Source organism: Antrostomus carolinensis, unplaced genomic scaffold (assembly GCF_000700745.2).
Source record: "Antrostomus carolinensis isolate BGI_N321 unplaced genomic scaffold, ASM70074v2 scaffold32898, whole genome shotgun sequence".
NCBI classification, from domain to species: Eukaryota; Metazoa; Chordata; class Aves; order Caprimulgiformes; family Caprimulgidae; genus Antrostomus; species Antrostomus carolinensis.
Window position 1 is genome coordinate 9,810 of NW_010334203.1, and position 8,432 is coordinate 18,241.

Genomic DNA, 8,432 nt, shown 5'->3' on the forward strand with positions numbered 1-8,432 from the left:
TCTTGTCGGGGCAGGTTGGCCTGCTCTGACCTCTGTGCTGCCCCTTCAAACCTGCTGGAAAGGATCCCAGTGATATTGGGCAAGGAGCCTTCATGTCACTGAAGCTGCATCAGTGGCTGCAGCATGCAGGCACCCAGCTTTTCCTTCTCCATCTACCCAGATCCCTCGTGTCTCTGTTCTCAGAAAAGCTGTCTCCTTTCCAGTCAGCTCTTTGGGAGAGTACATGCCAAATCAGTCAGTGATTTCTCCAGACAGCACTGCTCCTGAGCCTCATCACGCTTTCCTCACCCACTGGGGCAAACAGTGCCTGGGAACAGCAGGTCTTGGGTGACAAGAGCAAGTCCACTAGAACCTGGGCATTCAAGCTTGGTGTCTTCCTCTGCATCCATCGCAGAAGGGCAAGATGTAACAGCAAACAGTAAGGCATTTTATTTAGTTCCCCTCGGTCTTCTTTGTGCCAACTTATTAATGAAGGGTCTGTTTCTTTAGTCATGCTGCTGTGCTGCTTCCTCTCAGGTCTTGGGGAGGCTGCAAATGCACCTTCCCATCACATCAGCCTGCTTTTGAAAATCATCTCATGCTGGCAAGCCTGGAGCAGTCAGCATGCGTGGGAATTGTGAGGGTGGGCTTGGCTTTGCCCCAAGTGTGGTCTGTTCTTCTGCTCTTTGTGCCTTGTGTGTCCTGGTCAGTGTCTCTTGCCTGGATCTCAAGAGCTAGACTTGTCCTCCTACATCTCAAGTGCTAGGCTCCAAACAATGGTGCTTTGAACAGAAAGGCCCTTAAAATCCCACTCTGTTATGATTCTGTCTTGTGATCTGCCCTTAATATCACTACCAGACCTAGATGTTGGCTTAAATAAGAGGGTCCCTTTCAGAACAGGGAAGCATAAGGTCTTCAGTGTGGGCACATCCTTCTCCACATTTTGTTCTCACCATTATTGGCACAGATTCAGACTGGGTGAAAGCAGCTACAGCCCCCTTGGCTGCCCTGGGGTGCTTTGCTGTGCAGTTGTGCTTTTCTCTTCAAGGGCCTAATGTAAGCCAAGGCCAATGCTGAGGGTTCTCGTGACTCTGGGGAGATAATGGTGTGTGCTTGTATGTCCTGGTGAATCAGGAGATGTTCAGTCAATGGAGCTGCAATGGGTCATTAGTGAGGAATGTGGTCTGCTTGTCCTTTCTAACATGTTCTCTTTGAAATTTCTTACACATTGCTTAAATTAGGCTGCAATGGCTCATCTTTTTATTTCCAGCCTCCAAGGTGCCTTGGACAGATGGATTTATCAAAGGTTTGGCAGGCCTTTTAGCTCCCTGGGGCAAAGACAGTCCTCAGAATAAGGACAGATTAGTAGGGTCTCTGTGTCCCCATCCTTTAGCACCTGCAGCAGAGCTCTACTTTCAGGCACCTTGTCCTTGGCTCTTTCTAGGCCTCTTCATGAGATTGCTTCAATTAGTTCCTCTGGCCCCATTTGCACCCACAAAATCTTATTCCAGAGGTGGTTTATTCAGGTGGAGACACGTGTCTTTGAGGCATGGCTGCTGCTCTGGCCTGCATGATCCATGCAGAGTTTTCTGATTCCACTTGATTCTATGATTCCTGAAAATGATCCCTGCTGCTGAACATCTTCCTGATGCACATAGTGCCAGCAGAAGCCAGGTCCCAGGCATAGACCCAGTGCCACATTCTGTGGCCATGACAGACCCACAGCACCCTGAGGAGAAATGGGACCTCTTTCATCAGTGCTCTCTGCTGTACACCAGGATTCCTCAGAGATCCCTTCCTCATATTCTTGGCCCTCCTACCCCACTGCACCTGGTGGAACTGCCCTCCCCAGTCCAGCCTGCTCCATTCTTGCCAGGCTGGAGACCTTCCTGTCCTACCTTAGGCTCAGGAAAGGGGGATGGCATGCTTGGGCATGGGAGGGGAGCAGGACTGAGCAGGAGGGACAGGAACTGGCTGGTGGCTTGGCAGAAAAGTGGTGGAGCTGAAGAGGACAGACTGGAACTGGGGTTGTGTTCCCTCTCCTTCTCCCTGCCTGCAATGGCAGGGCAGCATGTCTAGCCAGGCAGGGAAGGTCATGGCAGACAACTGGGCTCTCCCTTCCTACCCCCATCACAGCAGGCAGCCAGCAGAAGAGGTGTGTGTGCGTGTAGGTTACCTCCTGTTGGTGAAGGACCCTAGTGCCCTGGGCAAAAGGCAGCTGATGTAATTCTCCTTGCAGCTCAGGTTATCAGCACAGATATCCAAAGGTGGTCTGTCCCTGTTCTGGTGCACAGCCTCTCCATGGTGGAGTGGTCCCATTTCCTCCGGCACGCAGACATCCACCCACCAGAGCTCCGGGCTGAGCAGCAGTCAGGCGCCTGCTCTTCCTGCAGACTTGTGTCTGCTCTCTGCCATGTCTGGGTCGGTGACGATGATTCCTTTGGCAGCTCAGACAATGGCCCAGTCTGCTCCTCTCATGATAGCCTGCTCCCTTATATCTAACCTGAATTCTTCCTGCTGTATCTTAATCTCATTACTGCTCCTCCATTGACTGGTGAGTTTAATTGGCTCCGCTCCTTTGCCCCATGGCCTTCCTGACACAAGCAGGTGTTACCTGGTCTCTGCAGCCTTCCCTTCACCAATCTCAATGTCTTCTCTTCCCCAGGATCATACTGGGCAAACCCTGGCTTGCATGATTGTTTCCCCTGTGTAGCGAGTCTATCCTTCCTGCTCTGAGCCTGGCCTGGGCAAGCAGTACAAGCAGTGCCTTGGTCTGTCAGGCTGGCTGTGTCCTCATTTCTGGTGCAGAAGATCTCTTCAAAGTGAGCAAAGTACACAGAGCTGCTGGCCCCTTAAGCAAGGAGAGCCTGCATCACCCTTTGGGAAGGTGAAAGCCAGGTGCTTCTCAGTACAAGGGGGCGATAACTAGAGGATCTCCAGAGTCAGGCAGCTTTGTTTTTTTCTGTACATCATTCACCCATCGCAGCTTTCCATGGGCCGAGAGTCAGGCTCAGCAGTGCACTTGTCCGCTGGCTTTCCTCTCATACTGGGACAAGTGAAGCAGGAATCCTGCCAGCTCCTCTTCCTGGTGCTTCATGGCATTAATACATCCCTAAAAGAGAGCTAGTCCTCACTGCTGCTAGGCTGGATGATAAGTTTGGGCTATTTGGTGTTTCCTGTTGCTGCCAGTATACTTGCCAGGTACTGGCTCTACAGCTTTCCTGAACTAGAAAAAGAGAGAGAATGAACGTGTGTGAGAAGCTCTGGATTAGATGATCTTCAGGACACATCACCACCCACTTATCCATCTTTCAGCATACACTGGAAGCTTCCCACATAGTGCCCAGCTCTTTGTTCATGCAGAGACAGGCAGTGACACCAGCTAGCCTGGTGGTACTTCTTGAGCCCACTGCATGTCATGCAGAGCACACCAAGGAGGGAGATGTCAGAGAGGGCTTTTGGATTGAGAAACTGTAGGGGCATTTTTTAGGACAAGGAGAGGGAATCTCATCTTATGGCCAATGCCAAGCCTTCCGAGTCACACACCAAGCAAATACTCGGTGTATTAGTGCTGGGGAAGCTGCTGGTTTTCTGGTTTCAAATAAGCACCTCCCCTCCCTTTCCACTCCCCATAAAATGCACACTTTAGAGACCGAGGCTGTCCCTGCCCTCTTGTCTTTCCACACATGCTCAAGAGGCTGCAGAGCTGTTTAGTAACTCTGATGGATGCCCATGGAGAGGGGACTCCAGGAAAAGGTTTATTAAGTGGAAGCTTAAGAAAGTTAGGATGCCAGTGAATCATTGCCTGCTGATTAGCCTACGGGCAGAATGATATCTTTTAAGCTCTCCCTCCAGCCTTTCCAACCATGGCTTCAGTACTGCTGTCTAATATTACCAGGGTGCTGACTTACTTCTAGCAGGGTATGACCTTGCTGCAATGTGCTCCTACTCTGCTGCAGTAGCTGTAGGGCATGGGTCTGAGATACTACAATACCACCAAGAAGTTGTGTTACCAAAGAGCTATGAGTCTCAATATGTCATATGTGCTTCTAATCATGTTTCATTCATATTCAATGGTTAGAATAAGGTCTGTATGAATATGATTTGTATCCGTGTCATCTCAGAAATGAGACATGGTTTAAGTGTTAGCTCTATTTGGTATTACTGCCTCCTGCAATGCATGTGGGCATAGAGTCTCTACTGAGCCAGGTATGTGTGGGCACCAGAGGCTGTTTCATAGGACCTGGGAGCCCAGTGGGGACTTGGGGCTGAGCCTGCCTATGGTTCTTTTCCCCAGGGGCATTCTGGAAAAAGGGAAAAGAGGCTTAGTCACATTTCAGGTAGAAATTAATGGGCTATGTTCATTCCTAGAGTAATTTTATTGAAGCCAGTGGTACTACACCAATGTGATCTTGGCTTAGCAATTCCTCAGAGTGGTCTGTCCTTGAGTCCAGACAAATTGATCTGTCACAGTGTAGCTTTGATGCATAGAGATCATGTTGGGACTAGGCCAACATGAATGAATGTTGAATATACTGTCTCTGCAAGCACTGGGTTGAATTGTTCTGCTCTACTGCCTCCATCACAGCTGCTCTGCCAAGGGAAATGTTATGCCTATGGATGCATCTCATCAGCTCCCTCAAAAGCAACCTAACAAGCAAATTGATCTCCACTGCACTGGGAGAGGAGCATTCTCCCACAGGACTGTAGCCTTTCCACACACGAGGTAAAAGAGATCCCAAGGACAGAACTGAACCTGCAAGACCCATGGCTCCATGGCCTCCTCTTCCTCCTACCCTCCTCACCTCGTCTGTCTTGAGGGAGGGACAGTTTCTTTGTGGAGTTCAGCAAGCTTCTCTTCCTGCAGCTCGTAACAAGGCTCTACTAACAGGTACATCATCCACCTATGCAACACTTCCAGAAGCTGCCGAGTTTTCAGGAGCCCATTACAGTGTGCGGCGTGGCCATCCAGCGCTGAGAATAAGCACAGCGGCTGCTGGAAAGCTAAATGGGTTTTATTCCTCCCCTCCTGAGGAAGACTGTTTTTGTTGGGCCTTTTTGTTTGTTCATTTGTTTTTTGTAAAATTCATTTGGGGAAATGAAGATTGTGAGAAATTGGTGCCCATCCTGAACCCTCCCCAGCCCTTTGAACTTTGGGAATGGATGGATCACCTACTGTGATTATAATTTAGCAGACTTTGTAGAGCAAAGCAACTTCACACACAGACACACAAGGTTCTTTCACTCTCCATCAGCACAAGCTGCTTCTGCAATCTTAGCTACTCACTTTAGTGAAAGAAAAAGCCTAGCTAGAATGTGGTGAGATGACTTAGTATTTTGTATTGGTCCCATGGTCCCAATGTCCATTAGCAGCGCCGTCAGCTGTTGTGCCATGAATTCAGACTTTGGATGGCAGCCCACAAACGGGTCAGGGTGAAAAGGTTTGGAAAAACCCAACCCCAAGTTTATACACATCTCCAGAAGCAGATGCAGAGAGAGGATCAGCTGAAAGCAGGTGTTGCTATCTGCTCAGCCTAGTCAGAAGCTGGTGGTCTCTGTTTGTGCTGCACCTGCCTTCCCAGGAAGAGCCGGTCCCCAGGGGCCGAGTGGAGGGGAAGGAAAGTAACGGAGCATCTGATGAAGCAGCATGCACAGCACCCTCCAGCCAGTTGGGAATAAAGCGGTGACAACTAGACCCCAAAATAATGGGATTTCACTTTGGAAATGCCAATGGCTTTTTCAAACTGAAACGAGACTAAAAGCCCTTAACAGTTGTGAGGAGTGTTTCAGCTTGCTGTTCCTTGCTTAAAAAATTTAGTTTTTAACAATGAGATGGGGTTGAACATTCCACTTCAGCCAGCTCTGTTTTGAATTGAAGGTATCTGCTCTGAGCAACCTGATCTAGTTGAAGATGTCCCTGCTCAATGCAGGGGGATTGAACTAGATGACCTTTAAAGGTCCCTTCCAACCCAAACCACTCTATGATTCTAAATGCAAAGTGCTGGTGGAAAAAACATGATCAAGGAAGACTGGGATGGTGACTCTGTGGCTTTGCAGTGGGGTAGGATGATCAGGAAGGGAGGCTGGAGTTTAAACTCTTCCTCTGTGCCTAGAGGTGTGACCTGGCTGTCCACCTGAGCGTGGGTGCGTGGCAGGAGGTGCTTCTGCCTGCTCCTGTGCATGGCCAGGACCCATGGCCCTGCAGAGGGTTGGTGTGTTTGTGGCTTTGGTCTGGTGTCACCCATCCGTCCTCACGGTGAGGGCTTTGCAAGGTGACAGAGCATCGCTTGTTCCTTGTGAGAGGAAACTCCTGACCTGGTTTTTGTGAGGAGATGGTGTGAAGTGTCACATTTGCTGCAGCGAGTGGCAGGAAGCAGGGATAAAAGCATGGAGCAAACTGTGTTTGAGAACAAGCTAATCCCTTGCTGGCTGCCTGAGACGGGAGAGCTGCTGTATCTGCTCCCTGGCCCACACTCTCCATCTCTTCTCACGCTCCCCAAACGCTATGTGCAAACTGTCATTCCTCTGAGCCAGCCAAACCGAACTCCTCCGAGGCTGCCATGCATTCGCATCGTTTTAGTCCTCCCCCTGCTAGGTGCCATGGGCTGGCTGTGAAACACCAGTGGACGTGTGATGACCTCAGGCCTGCTGGTGGCCAGACCTCACCATAACCTTCTGGTTTGCCTCCCAACAATGCTCCCTGCCCTGGTGTGCCTCGTGCTTGCCTGGCAGAGAGACAGTGCAGCCTGCAGAGCATTGCAGCACATCCTGGCCTCACTTTTGCATCACTTTATGCTTTCCCAGAGAATTTCACAGCACTTCTCTGAGCCTTTGTAGACAGGGTAAGTTCGACAGACCCAAGTTAGAAGCCCTTGATATTTTGGTGGTCCTGTTCTCCAGTGCCCCAGGGCTGTTCCAGTGGAGGAGGGGCAGGTTGGCTTTTGTGGTGGTGCAGGACCAGGGGACAGTGTCGTGGTGAAAGCAGCATGTCTGTTGGGGGAGTCTCTGAACATGGGCTCTGTGCTTCTCTGCTGGGACCGAGGGCAGCTTTGCTGTGGGCCGAACAAGATACAGCTGTTGGAGGAGCTAGCTGAGGAGGGCAGAATAGCATGTAAATGCTCAGCAGTATGTGTGGAGAGAAGGGGCTGTACGAGAAGGCTTTGCAAATGTGGTGTTTTTTGCAGGAGACACCAGGCAAGACAGGGCAGGAGGCTGCTGTGCTGGAGCAGTGGTGCTGCGAGGCCAGGAGGTGGGAGGAAAACAGAGGGAGCAGGGCATTCGATGGAGAAACCTGGGAACAAAGCGGGCTTTCAAAGCAGGCTATGCTTGCTCTGGCTGAGGAGACAGGCAGGAGGCATTTCCAAGCTGAGGTGCCCAGGCCAAGCCTCGCTGCATCATCAGAGCAGCGATGTTGCCTCCAAGCCCAGCACTGACAGCTCGAGCACGTGTCACCAAACCGCAGTGGCTAATGCAGCCACAAGGTGTAAATGTCACTAATGAATAAATTGCCTTGTGCCTTGGAGAGGCTAATCCATCACGGCCAGGCCGGGGATGTGACAGGCTCGGCTATTTCAGGCACAGCCTGCAGGGAGGAGGAACTGCTTCAGCTCTGAGCCGTCCCCTCTGCCTAGGGAAGCTGATGCGGGGCTTGGCTCTGCGCTGCTCCCCAGCTTCCCAGCTGCATCAGCTCAGGCTTCGTCCCTTTTCACTGTGACCAAAGGAGGAAGCAGGATTGAGTCTAGGATTGCAAAAAGTGCTCTGTCAGCAGGGCCGTGCGTGCGCCCTGGCTGGGGCTGGCTGGTGAGGGGGTTTGGGGGCAAGCTGCTGCACACAGGGCATGGGCGATATGGGTGCTGACGGGGTAAAGTGGTGGGTCCCCAGCGATCAGGAGAGCTTCTGTCAGTTGTCTGGGGTGCAGGGCCGTGGCCTGCACTGTGCATGTTTCAGGCCAGCAGTGCTTGGTGCCGCATTTTACAAACACACTGTTTACTCCCCAATTCAGTTTCATATTTTGCCCCTAGAAGAGGTGACGTGGAAATGCTGGGGGGCTGCCCTAGCCCAGACCCTCACCCTGTCTAGAGACACGGCTCTACTAGGCTGTTTGGTGGGCAATGCACAAGCCCCCCCCCATTTCCCCCTACCTGCTGTGAGAGGGCCAGCAGGTACCCATCAAACAGGGACAGAAGCTCGGTGTGGACAGATCCAGCCCCATGGGTGCAAAGGGAGGCTGAATGCAGGAACCATTTCCATGCACAGCCTCTGCCCATTCCCACGGCATTCTGCTCCTCCACCCCCAGTTGGTGCTCGAAATCGACCTGCCATCCTGTTTACAACATATGCCAGTGTGACACCTTGCAAATCGATGCCTGGGTTGCTGTGAGGAGAAGTTGCCAGGCTTGGGAAGCCGGCCACTGGCTCTTGCCACCGTGTGCGCTGTGCTGAGAGCAGCAGGA